Source organism: Hyla sarda, unplaced genomic scaffold (genome assembly GCF_029499605.1).
Source record: "Hyla sarda isolate aHylSar1 unplaced genomic scaffold, aHylSar1.hap1 scaffold_131, whole genome shotgun sequence".
Classification (NCBI taxonomy): Eukaryota; Metazoa; Chordata; class Amphibia; order Anura; family Hylidae; genus Hyla; species Hyla sarda.
The window spans coordinates 336,683-351,064 of NW_026607934.1; the positions used below are offsets into that span (position 1 = coordinate 336,683).

The window sequence follows — 14,382 nt, forward strand, 5'->3', positions numbered from 1 at the left end:
TCCATGCACACTCTGGGCTGGGGGGCAGTCAACCACCAGTACACACAGCAGAACCTAAACCCATACCATTATTGCTAAGCAGCAAGACAGGGGCCCATTGCACTCCCACGGGGCCTTTTTAAATGCAATCCATAACCCGGATTTGCCAGGAACCCTTCTTACTCCTCCTACTTGCATGTGACACTGGGCTTAGGATCTGCATAGGAAACACACACACAAGCACACACCTACCTTTGTTGCCTGCAGATGCCTCCTTGGCTGTCCCCAAACGGTATCAAACCAACACCCACGGGAAGCTGTAAGCATAGAGGACATGCCTGCACCCCATTGGACTTACCTGTGTGGGTTAAATCCGGGTTATTTGACAACCTATGGCGGTGATGGTTCTGCTCAGGCAGAGCAGTGCTGATGCTCCTCATAAAGCTGTCGCTGCTGTGAAGGTTCTAGGTGACATCACAAATCCCTATGGTTACATACACAACAAAGCTGGGTTGTTGTTGTTTACACTCTGCAAGGCCTGTGGAAGTGAGTGACATCATAGCACTGTAGTTCTGAGGGTTCAAGATGGATGCAACAATCTCCTGTTGCTTCTATGAAGGCCGTAATAGACGACATCACCAAACAGCTCCATAGTCACATACACAGCAAAGGAGAGATGTTGTTTACACCTAGTGATGTCAGTGGTATTGAGTGACATCACAGCACAGTGCTAAGGCTCCTGGGCCTGGACACAGCAGCGGCTGCAATATCTCAACGGAGAATACGTTTATATCTATGTGTGTGTGTGCGCATATATATATATATATATATATATATATATATATATATTTCTCCGCCGAAATCACTTTTAAACCCATTTCCACCTTTTTTTCCCTTCTCTTCCTCTTACTTTTTTTTCACGTTTTTTTACGTTTTTCTCCTTTTCGCCTCTTTTCTGGGCGTATTATTCTTCTTTTTCTTCTTTTTTTTCGTCTAATGCATACCCCATCAGTGCAGCAATGCTTATTCAATACCGCCAGCAGATGGAGACACTGGGGGATAATTTTCTAAGGATTTATACTGATTTTTCCTGTCTGAATTTGTCGCACAGAAAGTTGCAGGCCAAATATGTGTGACATTTCTGCGACTTTAGCTTCTAGAGCATTTTTACAACATTATACATAGGTGCTGAATACATAAAAAGCGACTGTTCAGCGACAGACAAGTCGCATCGGCTGAAAGTAGGCCAGAATGTCAGTCCATGTTGGAGCAGGTTTAGATACAGTCTAAAGCATAGATCTCAAAGTCTGTGCACAGAATTTAGCAAGGGCCTCGCACCTTCTGATGCATCAGGTAGGTGCACAATAGCATAGCCTAACCCTCTGTACTTTGGTCTATATTGATGCGGGACATAGACAGCCAGCTGATGACCAATCCATTAGTGCAATGGATGGCTGGAAGCATTTGTCTTTGCCTTTGCAATACCACAGAAGCAATGCATGGTCAATGTACAGCAATGACACACCTGTGTGAACAGCCAGGAGACCCCCCCCCCCCCCCATGTTATGTTACATAGTTACATAGTTAGTACGGTCGAAAAAAGACATATGTCCATCAAGTTCAACCAGGGAATTAAGGGGTAGGGGTGTGGCGCGATATTGGGGAAGGGATGAGATTTTATATTTCTTCATAAGCATTAATCTTATTTTGTCAATTAGGAACATTCAGCACCCACCCGCTATCAAGGCAGCTGCCTATCATGTCATGCCCTACCTGCACAGGTGTGCTGGCTACTCAAATGATCCAATTAAGGAGGCCATTTAGTCAGCAGCAGCAGAAGTCCTGTGCCTGGACGCTCCAACAGGGGCCAGACACAAGCAGAAGCAGCAGAAGCAGCAGCAGCACCACCTTTTGTTTTTTGGCTGCAGCAGCAGCAAGGCCCACAGGGCTGGCTAGCTGGCTAGCCAGCAAGCAGGTAGCAATGAAAGTAGGAATCTTTCTTTTTAACCCTGTAATGGGGTGGTGCACTGTACCCGAAGATACTGCCATATCGGGTCAATGCATAGGGCGACGGAAGCAAGCTTCGAAATCGGCCCCCGTTCTCAAAAATCCATTTAATATATGGTCCCCAGATAGGGGACGTATCAGATATTAAACTGATAAGAACAGATACTACACTTGATCTTAGCCAAAAGGCCGAGAAGCGATAACCGTGAAAGGGGCGGGCCCAACAAGGTCCCCTTCATGGGCACTATCACTGCTTGCTGTCAGGGAGGCTGCCAGACAATTTTCCATGCACACTCTGGGCTGGGGGGCAGTCAACCACCAGTACACACAGCAGAACCTAAACCCATACCATTATTGCTAAGCAGCAAGACAGGGGCCCATTGCACTCCCACGGGGCCTTTTTAAATGCAATCCATAACCCGGATTTGCCAGGAACCCTTCTTACTCCTCCTACTTGCATGTGACACTGGGCTTAGGATCTGCATAGGAAACACACACACAAGCACACACCTACCTTTGTTGCCTGCAGATGCCTCCTTGGCTGTCCCCAAACGGTATCAAACCAACACCCACGGGAAGCTGTAAGCATAGAGGACATGCCTGCACCCCATTGGACTTACCTGTGTGGGTTAAATCCGGGTTATTTGACAACCTATGGCGGTGATGGCTCTGCTCAGGCAGAGCAGTGCTGATGCTCCTCATAAAGCTGTCGCTGCTGTGAAGGTTCTAGGTGACATCACAAATCCCTATGGTTACATACACAACAAAGCTGGGTTGTTGTTGTTTACACTCTGCAAGGCCTGTGGAAGTGAGTGACATCATAGCACTGTAGTTCTGAGGGTTCAAGATGGATGCAACAATCTCCTGTTGCTTCTATGAAGGCCATAATAGACGACATCACCAAACAGCTCCATAGTCACATACACAGCAAAGGAGAGATGTTGTTTACACCTAGTGATGTCAGTGGTATTGAGTGACATCACAGCACAGTGCTAAGGCTCCTGGGCCTGGACACAGCAGCGGCTGCAATATCTCAACGGAGAATACGTTTATATCTATGTGTGTGTGTGCGCATATATATATATATATATATATATATATATATATATATATATTTCTCCGCCGAAATCACTTTTAAACCCATTTCCACCTTTTTTTCCCTTCTCTTCCTCTTACTTTTTTTTCACGTTTTTTTACGTTTTTCTCCTTTTCGCCTCTTTTCTGGGCGTATTATTCTTCTTTTTCTTCTTTTTTTTCGTCTAATGCATACCCCATCAGTGCAGCAATGCTTATTCAATACCGCCAGCAGATGGAGACACTGGGGGATAATTTTCTAAGGATTTATACTGATTTTTCCTGTCTGAATTTGTCGCACAGAAAGTTGCAGGCCAAATATGTGTGACATTTCTGCGACTTTAGCTTCTAGAGCATTTTTACAACATTATACATAGGTGCTGAATACATAAAAAGCGACTGTTCAGCGACAGACAAGTCGCATCGGCTGAAAGTAGGCCAGAATGTCAGTCCATGTTGGAGCAGGTTTAGATACAGTCTAAAGCATAGATCTCAAAGTCTGTGCACAGAATTTAGCAAGGGCCTCGCACCTTCTGATGCATCAGGTAGGTGCACAATAGCATAGCCTAACCCTCTGTACTTTGGTCTATATTGATGCGGGACATAGACAGCCAGCTGATGACCAATCCATTAGTGCAATGGATGGCTGGAAGCATTTGTCTTTGCCTTTGCAATACCACAGAAGCAATGCATGGTCAATGTACAGCAATGACACACCTGTGTGAACAGCCAGGAGACCCCCCCCCCCCCCCATGTTATGTTACATAGTTACATAGTTAGTACGGTCGAAAAAAGACATATGTCCATCAAGTTCAACCAGGGAATTAAGGGGTAGGGGTGTGGCGCGATATTGGGGAAGGGATGAGATTTTATATTTCTTCATAAGCATTAATCTTATTTTGTCAATTAGGAACATTCAGCACCCACCCGCTATCAAGGCAGCTGCCTATCATGTCATGCCCTACCTGCACAGGTGTGCTGGCTACTCAAATGATCCAATTAAGGAGGCCATTTAGTCAGCAGCAGCAGAAGTCCTGTGCCTGGACGCTCCAACAGGGGCCAGACACAAGCAGAAGCAGAAGCAGCAGAAGCAGCAGCAGCACCACCTTTTGTTTTTTGGCTGCAGCAGCAGCAAGGCCCACAGGGCTGGCTAGCTGGCTAGCCAGCAAGCAGGTAGCAATGAAAGTAGGAATCTTTCTTTTTAACCCTGTAAGGGGGTGGTGCACTGTACCCGAAGATACTGCCATATCGGGTCAATGCATAGGGCGACGGAAGCAAGCTTCGAAATCGGCCCCCGTTCTCAAAAATCCATTTAATATATGGTCCCCAGATAGGGGACGTATCAGATATTAAACTGATAAGAACAGATACTACACTTGATCTTAGCCAAAAGGCCGAGAAGCGATAACCGTGAAAGGGGCGGGCCCAACAAGGTCCCCTTCATGGGCACTATCACTGCTTGCTGTCAGGGAGGCTGCCAGACAATTTTCCATGCACACTCTGGGCTGGGGGGCAGTCAACCACCAGTACACACAGCAGAACCTAAACCCATACCATTATTGCTAAGCAGCAAGACAGGGGCCCATTGCACTCCCACGGGGCCTTTTTAAATGCAATCCATAACCCGGACTTGCCAGGAACCCTTCTTACTCCTCCTACTTGCATGTGACACTGGGCTTAGGATCTGCATAGGAAACACACACACAAGCACACACCTACCTTTGTTGCCTGCAGATGCCTCCTTGGCTGTCCCCAAACGGTATCAAACCAACACCCACGGGAAGCTGTAAGCATAGAGGACATGCCTGCACCCCATTGGACTTACCTGTGTGGGTTAAATCCGGGTTATTTGACAACCTATGGCGGTGATGGTTCTGCTCAGGCAGAGCAGTGCTGATGCTCCTCATAAAGCTGTCGCTGCTGTGAAGGTTCTAGGTGACATCACAAATCCCTATGGTTACATACACAACAAAGCTGGGTTGTTGTTGTTTACACTCTGCAAGGCCTGTGGAAGTGAGTGACATCATAGCACTGTAGTTCTGAGGGTTCAAGATGGATGCAACAATCTCCTGTTGCTTCTATGAAGGCCGTAATAGACGACATCACCAAACAGCTCCATAGTCACATACACAGCAAAGGAGAGATGTTGTTTACACCTAGTGATGTCAGTGGTATTGAGTGACATCACAGCACAGTGCTAAGGCTCCTGGGCCTGGACACAGCAGCGGCTGCAATATCTCAACGGAGAATACGTTTATATCTTTGTGTGTGTGTGCGCATATATATATATATATATATATATATATATATATATATATATATATTTCTCCGCCGAAATCACTTTTAAACCCATTTCCACCTTTTTTTCCCTTCTCTTCCTCTTACTTTTTTTTCACGTTTTTTTACGTTTTTCTCCTTTTCGCCTCTTTTCTGGGCGTATTATTCTTCTTTTTCTTCTTTTTTTTCGTCTAATGCATACCCCATCAGTGCAGCAATGCTTATTCAATACCGCCAGCAGATGGAGACACTGGGGGATAATTTTCTAAGGATTTATACTGATTTTTCCTGTCTGAATTTGTCGCACAGAAAGTTGCAGGCCAAATATGTGTGACATTTCTGCGACTTTAGCTTCTAGAGCATTTTTACAACATTATACATAGGTGCTGAATACATAAAAAGCGACTGTTCAGCGACAGACAAGTCGCATCGGCTGAAAGTAGGCCAGAATGTCAGTCCATGTTGGAGCAGGTTTAGATACAGTCTAAAGCATAGATCTCAAAGTCTGTGCACAGAATTTAGCAAGGGCCTCGCACCTTCTGATGCATCAGGTAGGTGCACAATAGCATAGCCTAACCCTCTGTACTTTGGTCTATATTGATGCGGGACATAGACAGCCAGCTGATGACCAATCCATTAGTGCAATGGATGGCTGGAAGCATTTGTCTTTGCCTTTGCAATACCACAGAAGCAATGCATGGTCAATGTACAGCAATGACACACCTGTGTGAACAGCCAGGAGACCCCCCCCCCCCCCCCATGTTATGTTACATAGTTACATAGTTAGTACGGTCGAAAAAAGACATATGTCCATCAAGTTCAACCAGGGAATTAAGGGGTAGGGGTGTGGCGCGATATTGGGGAAGGGATGAGATTTTATATTTCTTCATAAGCATTAATCTTATTTTGTCAATTAGGAACATTCAGCACCCACCCGCTATCAAGGCAGCTGCCTATCATGTCATGCCCTACCTGCACAGGTGTGCTGGCTACTCAAATGATCCAATTAAGGAGGCCATTTAGTCAGCAGCAGCAGAAGTCCTGTGCCTGGACGCTCCAACAGGGGCCAGACACAAGCAGAAGCAGAAGCAGCAGAAGCACCACCTTTTGTTTTTTGGCTGCAGCAGCAGCAAGGCCCACAGGGCTGGCTAGCTGGCTAGCCAGCAAGCAGGTAGCAATGAAAGTAGGAATCTTTCTTTTTAACCCTGTAAGGGGGTGGTGCACTGTACCCGAAGATACTGCCATATCGGGTCAATGCATAGGGCGACGGAAGCAAGCTTCGAAATCGGCCCCCGTTCTCAAAAATCCATTTAATATATGGTCCCCAGATAGGGGACGTATCAGATATTAAACTGATAAGAACAGATTTTTTTTTTTTTTTTTACATTTTTATTGAAAAAACTCAAAAACTTAAATACATCACAAGAAATTTTTACAATATATCAAATACTGTTTTCCATAAATGTAAATTCCACATAGCTAATGCTTTTTTCTGCCCATATCTCTTTTTATCAATTAAATAGTACAAGTAAACTTCACTGTATATCATCTTCAAACATTCTTTTTCACAAATAAAATCTCTTTTGAAGACAAGGATATTACGAACTTTCCATAATACATTTTTTGTACAGTTGATAAAAATCCACAAAATTCTCTCTTTTTCTTTCGTAACTCCATCACTTTTGCCATATAAAACAACTTCATGATTTAAAACTTTTAGACCTGTTAGGAATTTCAATAAAGAACCAATTAGTCTAAAAACCTTTTGTGCAAAATAACAATTCCAGAAAAGGTGCAAAACAGTTTCATCTATATTGCAATTTTCCCGGGGACAGACACATACAGCATTTAGACCTCTTCTATATTGGAAAAATCTTACCGGAAGACACTCATGGATAATCATCCATGCTAAATCCTTGTGCTCATTAAAAAGATATGGCTCATTTACCTTTTTCCATATTTGTACACACCTATTATAAGAAAAATTAGAGACCATACATATTTCTTCTTGCAAATTTAACTGTACTTCTATCTTGCGAGCATCCCTCAAGGTTAACAAGTCAAAGTCTTTAAGGTTATACATACGTATAATTTTTTCTAAGATGGCATAATGTTTAGGCGGAGTTAAAAGTACAGGAGAAGATAATGATAAAAACACCCATTTTCTTCTTCTAAAAATATGTCCCGCAGAGTACTTTAAAAAACAGGACCATACACTTTTCATAAAAAGTCCCCTAAAACACCAACTAAAAAACCTTAAGTATAAAAATTTTCTAATACAGGGAACCTGTTTTCCTCCATTTTTTTGTGACTTATACATAATATCTCTTTTTAATTTTTCTGCTTTAGAACTCCATAGAAACTCAAAGAGAATCCTCTGAAGTTGCCTAGACATAAGTTCATTAGGAGGATAAATCATATTTAAATAGAGCATAATGGGTATAAGCATAGCCTTAATCACCAAAATTTTACCTTCTAAAGATAATTTCCTAAGGGACCAAAAGTCTACCTTCTTCTTTACCTTTTCTTTTACCATTAGCCAACTTTCCTCACCATTGTTATTTTTATCAAAGATGACTCCAAGGATTTTTATTTTTTCTGACTGTAATTTTAGGTTTGGTATTTGCACGTTTTCCCATTTACCTATATAAAAACAGTCACATTTAGATAAATTAAGTTTAAAAGCAGAAGCTTTACAAAAGAAATCAGTAACATCAACAACTCTTTGTAAAGAGAAGGCACTTTCACAAAAAACATTAATATCATCCATATAGCCACACACTTTAAGGGTGGCACTATTACCTCCAGGAACTGGCACTCCTTTTATTATTTTATCATTCCTTATTAAGTTTAACAGAGGTTCTATTGCACATATGAACAGTATAGGAGACAGAGGGCAGCCTTGCTTTACCCCTGATGATAAATTAATAAAATCCGTAAGGAAACCATTTATTAAAATCCTGCTAAAAGAACCTTTATATAAGAGAGCAATTTGCTTAATAAATATGTTAGGAAAACCCATGCGTTGTAAAACCATCCATAAAAAACAATGTGATACTCTATCGAAAGCTTTATGAAAATCTAGAGATAGAATGGCTAGATTTTGATTCCGCTCTTGCTGATACCATATGACGTCCCTAATAGCATTTAAAGGTTCAGCTACACTCCTTCCTGGGACACCACATACCTGATCCACATGGATGACCTTGTACAAAAAAGGCTTCATTCTGTTAACAAAAATTTTTGACATAATCTTATAATCAACATTAAGAAGCGTAATTGGTCTCCAATTTTCTAAGCTGTTCCTATCCCCCTTTTTGGGGACCAGAGACACTATACCACTCCTCCAAGATAAAGGTAGAACATCAGAATTAAAAGCCTCCTTAAAAATATTAAGCAAATCATCTTTAAAAATTTCCCAAAAGGTTTTATAAAACTCTACAGGAAGTCCATCCGAACCTGGTGTTTTACCTGTGGATAAACTTTTAGCAGCAATTTCTAATTCTTGGCATCTTACTTCTGTGCAAAGTGCATCTTGGTCCTCCTTACTTAAACCACAATCTAAAGTGCTTAGGAGAAAATTAGCAGCAGATATATCAATGGGTTTCTCATTAAACAGATCTTGATAAAAGGATTTAGCTTTGGATAACATTCCTACATTAGTAGTTTCATCCTCAATGTTAATCATTAACTTTTTTGTTTCCATTACCTTTTTAAAAAAGAATCTTGTACACTTTTCATCCTTCTCTTTACATTCAACTTTGGAGTTAAAAATTATTTCTTTCCCTTTGTTAGTTATAGCCTTCTGAATATCACTTTTAACACTTAAAATCAGATCGTCTACATATACACCCAGCTCTTTGAGTTGATAATAGGTTTGTAGTTTTGTGTTAAGATCTCTATACCATTTCAATTTCTCTTTTGTTTTTTTAACACCCATCTTAATAAAATACTCTTTAAATTTTACCTTGCAGAATTCCCACCATGCTAAAAGAGAATTAAAATTAGTCCTTGAGGTCTGCAATTTTTTAAAAAGATAGATAAAATTACATTTAATTTCTTCATCTTCAAGCAAAGAGACATTCAGACGCCAGACTCCTTTGGCTCTGCAAACCCCATCAAACTTACATGTAGCAGATAGAATCTTATGATCTGAAAAAAAGTTAGAAGTCAATTGCATATTCCCATAAAATGCAAATCCAGAAGCAAAAATATAATCAATCCTTGACATATAAAGGCTATTCCCCCAGGTATACCCAGGGTCATTAGGGAAAGAGGTTCTCCACAAATCTTTTAAATTAAAATCAACTATAAAATCCTTTAGTTGTTTTTCAGTCTTATCTTTCCTTTGTTCAGATCCTCCAGCCCGCTCCTCTCCTGCCATTATACAATTAAAATCACCAGCGATGATAAGCGGGGATGAACCCGGTAAATAAAACTGAATTTTCTCTAATAAATCAGATCTTTCATCCTTATCTGGAGAGGCATATACATTTAAAAGTCTCATATTCATGTCATTATAAATAATATGAACGAGCAGGGCTCTACCGGGTACAATGTCTGTGAAGGAGGTAACTTTATACTCACTGCTCTTGAACAGTATGCCAACACCAGTCACTTTCCTCTCATTATCCCCTGACCACACAGACGGGCCAAGAGTCCATTCAGATCTCAAAGATGAATAATTGATATCATAATCAATGGCACATTCCTGTAAAAATAAAATGTCTGTAGGCAAAGAAGACAAGAAAGAAAATAAAGCAGCCCTCCTCTCTGGGCTCTTCAAACTCCTCACATTGAAGGAGGAGATATTAACACTTGGTAGCTCCTGGGTCATTCATTATCCTCAGACAAAGAACCCCAATCTGTAGGTGGTGACACAAATTCCTCAATATTAACAGGGTCGGATGCTGTTATAACCTTTTGGCAGACAATCTCCACGTTCCCCTCGTCCGCACTAACTCGACCACTCCTTTTGATGTTAAGGCCCTTTTCCTCTTTCCGGTCTCTGCTTTTCCTCTTTCGCCGTTCTTCTACATCCATCTCCTCTGTATCCCTTCTGGGCGGTCCAGGACCTTCAACTTCCATGAGAGGAGAACCCCTCACTTCTGTCTCAGGTCCCACGACCTTCCCCGGGGACACAATGCTTTTGGAGACATGAGCCACAGCAGGTATCACAGGAATTCCGGTAGCAGAAGACTCAGGCGTCACTTTCAGGGTGTGGGTCTTAGGCACAGGCACAGCATCCATGGAGCTCTTCCTCATCGAGGGACCAGCCGACGTAGCCACAATATTGGCCCAGGAGCGTTGAGGACAATCCTTAAAAGCGTGTCCTTTCTGCTTACACACATTACACAGAATCTCATTTTGACAGTCCAAAGTGGTGTGGCCTTTTTGGCCACATCTTTTGCAAATAACCACTTCCTCTTTGCAAGATTCTTGTGTATGACCATATTCATGGCATTTCCTGCAATAATACGGCATCCCAGGGTAGAATAAATAGCCACGTTTACGCCCAATTAAAAAATTTGCAGGTGGGCGACACAGACCTCCAATTCCTCTCACATCTTCTCTGAACTTAACAGCAAACTTATGCTTTCCAGTCCAAAAGTCCATTGCATTCATTATTTTATGAGAGTATTTGACTTCCGCACAATATTGGTTTAAAAATAAGACAATGTCTCTTATATCCACGTATGGATCGTGCATAGTAACCACCAGTGGAACATCGCCATTAGAATATAGAGCAATGAAAACAAGTCCTTTTATATCCTCCTCATTGGCAAGCTCCCGAACTTTCTCAAACATATGGTCACATGCAGATGCGGAAGTCAAGGTAAGAATGAAAAGTCCTTTACCTGGGTCTTTTAGGCAAAACACATCTTCTCTCTGAATGTGCAATAAATCCAGCATAATTCTCTTGACAAAAAATTCCAAAGTCATCTTCTCCTTTTTCTCCTCATCCACTTCAATACGGAAGGTGTTCTTAATCCGAGTTTCAGTATGCGCAGCAAACCTAAGGGTCGCCATGGGGGATCGCCTTCCCGTTCTTTGTAAGTCCTCCTCCTATAGCAGCATGAGGCTTAAGACGGCTAAAAAACCGCCGATGCCTCAAGGCCGAAGGTTCGACGAACTCAGAGCCCCTTGACAAGATACAAGATCTTAGCCAAAAGGCCGAGAAGCGATAACCGTGAAAGGGGCGGGCCCAACAAGGTCCCCTTCATGGGCACTATCACTGCTTGCTGTCAGGGAGGCTGCCAGACAATTTTCCATGCACACTCTGGGCTGGGGGGCAGTCAACCACCAGTACACACAGCAGAACCTAAACCCATACCATTATTGCTAAGCAGCAAGACAGGGGCCCATTGCACTCCCACGGGGCCTTTTTAAATGCAATCCATAACCCGGATTTGCCAGGAACCCTTCTTACTCCTCCTACTTGCATGTGACACTGGGCTTAGGATCTGCATAGGAAACACACACACAAGCACACACCTACCTTTGTTGCCTGCAGATGCCTCCTTGGCTGTCCCCAAACGGTATCAAACCAACACCCACGGGAAGCTGTAAGCATAGAGGACATGCCTGCACCCCATTGGACTTACCTGTGTGGGTTAAATCCGGGTTATTTGACAACCTATGGCGGTGATGGTTCTGCTCAGGCAGAGCAGTGCTGATGCTCCTCATAAAGCTGTCGCTGCTGTGAAGGTTCTAGGTGACATCACAAATCCCTATGGTTACATACACAACAAAGCTGGGTTGTTGTTGTTTACACTCTGCAAGGCCTGTGGAAGTGAGTGACATCATAGCACTGTAGTTCTGAGGGTTCAAGATGGATGCAACAATCTCCTGTTGCTTCTATGAAGGCCGTAATAGACGACATCACCAAACAGCTCCATAGTCACATACACAGCAAAGGAGAGATGTTGTTTACACCTAGTGATGTCAGTGGTATTGAGTGACATCACAGCACAGTGCTAAGGCTCCTGGGCCTGGACACAGCAGCGGCTGCAATATCTCAACGGAGAATACGTTTATATCTATGTGTGTGTGTGCGCATATATATATATATATATATATATATATATATATATATATATATATATATATTTCTCCGCCGAAATCACTTTTAAACCCATTTCCACCTTTTTTTCCCTTCTCTTCCTCTTACTTTTTTTTCACGTTTTTTTACGTTTTTCTCCTTTTCGCCTCTTTTCTGGGCGTATTATTCTACTTTTTCTTCTTTTTTTTCGTCTAATGCATACCCCATCAGTGCAGCAATGCTTATTCAATACCGCCAGCAGATGGAGACACTGGGGGATAATTTTCTAAGGATTTATACTGATTTTTCCTGTCTGAATTTGTCGCACAGAAAGTTGCAGGCCAAATATGTGTGACATTTCTGCGACTTTAGCTTCTAGAGCATTTTTACAACATTATACATAGGTGCTGAATACATAAAAAGCGACTGTTCAGCGACAGACAAGTCGCATCGGCTGAAAGTAGGCCAGAATGTCAGTCCATGTTGGAGCAGGTTTAGATACAGTCTAAAGCATAGATCTCAAAGTCTGTGCACAGAATTTAGCAAGGGCCTCGCACCTTCTGATGCATCAGGTAGGTGCACAATAGCATAGCCTAACCCTCTGTACTTTGGTCTATATTGATGCGGGACATAGACAGCCAGCTGATGACCAATCCATTAGTGCAATGGATGGCTGGAAGCATTTGTCTTTGCCTTTGCAATACCACAGAAGCAATGCATGGTCAATGTACAGCAATGACACACCTGTGTGAACAGCCAGGAGACCCCCCCCCCCCCCCATGTTATGTTACATAGTTACATAGTTAGTACGGTCGAAAAAAGACATATGTCCATCAAGTTCAACCAGGGAATTAAGGGGTAGGGGTGTGGCGCGATATTGGGGAAGGGATGAGATTTTATATTTCTTCATAAGCATTAATCTTATTTTGTCAATTAGGAACATTCAGCACCCACCCGCTATCAAGGCAGCTGCCTATCATGTCATGCCCTACCTGCACAGGTGTGCTGGCTACTCAAATGATCCAATTAAGGAGGCCATTTAGTCAGCAGCAGCAGAAGTCCTGTGCCTGGACGCTCCAACAGGGGCCAGACACAAGCAGAAGCAGCAGAAGCAGCAGCAGCACCACCTTTTGTTTTTTGGCTGCAGCAGCAGCAAGGCCCACAGGGCTGGCTAGCTGGCTAGCCAGCAAGCAGGTAGCAATGAAAGTAGGAATCTTTCTTTTTAACCCTGTAAGGGGGTGGTGCACTGTACCCGAAGATACTGCCATATCGGGTCAATGCATAGGGCGACGGAAGCAAGCTTCGAAATCGGCCCCCGTTCTCAAAAATCCATTTAATATATGGTCCCCAGATAGGGGACGTATCAGATATTAAACTGATAAGAACAGATACTACACTTGATCTTAGCCAAAAGGCCGAGAAGCGATAACCGTGAAAGGGGCGGGCCCAACAAGGTCCCCTTCATGGGCACTATCACTGCTTGCTGTCAGGGAGGCTGCCAGACAATTTTCCATGCACACTCTGGGCTGGGGGGCAGTCAACCACCAGTACACACAGCAGAACCTAAACCCATACCATTATTGCTAAGCAGCAAGACAGGGGCCCATTGCACTCCCACGGGGCCTTTTTAAATGCAATCCATAACCCGGACTTGCCAGGAACCCTTCTTACTCCTCCTACTTGCATGTGACACTGGGCTTAGGATCTGCATAGGAAACACACACACAAGCACACACCTACCTTTGTTGCCTGCAGATGCCTCCTTGGCTGTCCCCAAACGGTATCAAACCAACACCCACGGGAAGCTGTAAGCATAGAGGACATGCCTGCACCCCATTGGACTTACCTGTGTGGGTTAAATCCGGGTTATTTGACAACCTATGGCGGTGATGGTTCTGCTCAGGCAGAGCAGTGCTGATGCTCCTCATAAAGCTGTCGCTGCTGTGAAGGTTCTAGGTGACATCACAAATCCCTATGGTTACATACACAACAAAGCTGGGTTG

General features: G+C 43.1%; 4 non-coding genes across 4 annotated transcripts; all 4 read right to left on the reverse strand.

Moving 5' to 3' along the window:
• Positions 1-1,996: 1,996 nt before the first annotated feature.
• Positions 1,997-2,187, reverse strand: LOC130305223 (U2 spliceosomal RNA). The gene has a single exon (XR_008854821.1). It is a non-coding gene; the product is annotated as a U2 spliceosomal RNA (small nuclear RNA).
• A 2,088-nt stretch (positions 2,188-4,275) lies between these two features.
• LOC130305224 (U2 spliceosomal RNA) lies at positions 4,276-4,466 on the reverse strand. Its single transcript, XR_008854822.1, has one exon. It is a non-coding gene; the product is annotated as a U2 spliceosomal RNA (small nuclear RNA).
• Positions 4,467-6,550: 2,084 nt separating this feature from the next.
• LOC130305356 (U2 spliceosomal RNA) lies at positions 6,551-6,742 on the reverse strand. Its single transcript, XR_008854953.1, has one exon. It is a non-coding gene; the product is annotated as a U2 spliceosomal RNA (small nuclear RNA).
• Positions 6,743-13,615: 6,873 nt separating this feature from the next.
• Positions 13,616-13,806, reverse strand: LOC130305225 (U2 spliceosomal RNA). Its single transcript, XR_008854823.1, has one exon. It is a non-coding gene; the product is annotated as a U2 spliceosomal RNA (small nuclear RNA).
• Positions 13,807-14,382: the final 576 nt, after the last annotated feature.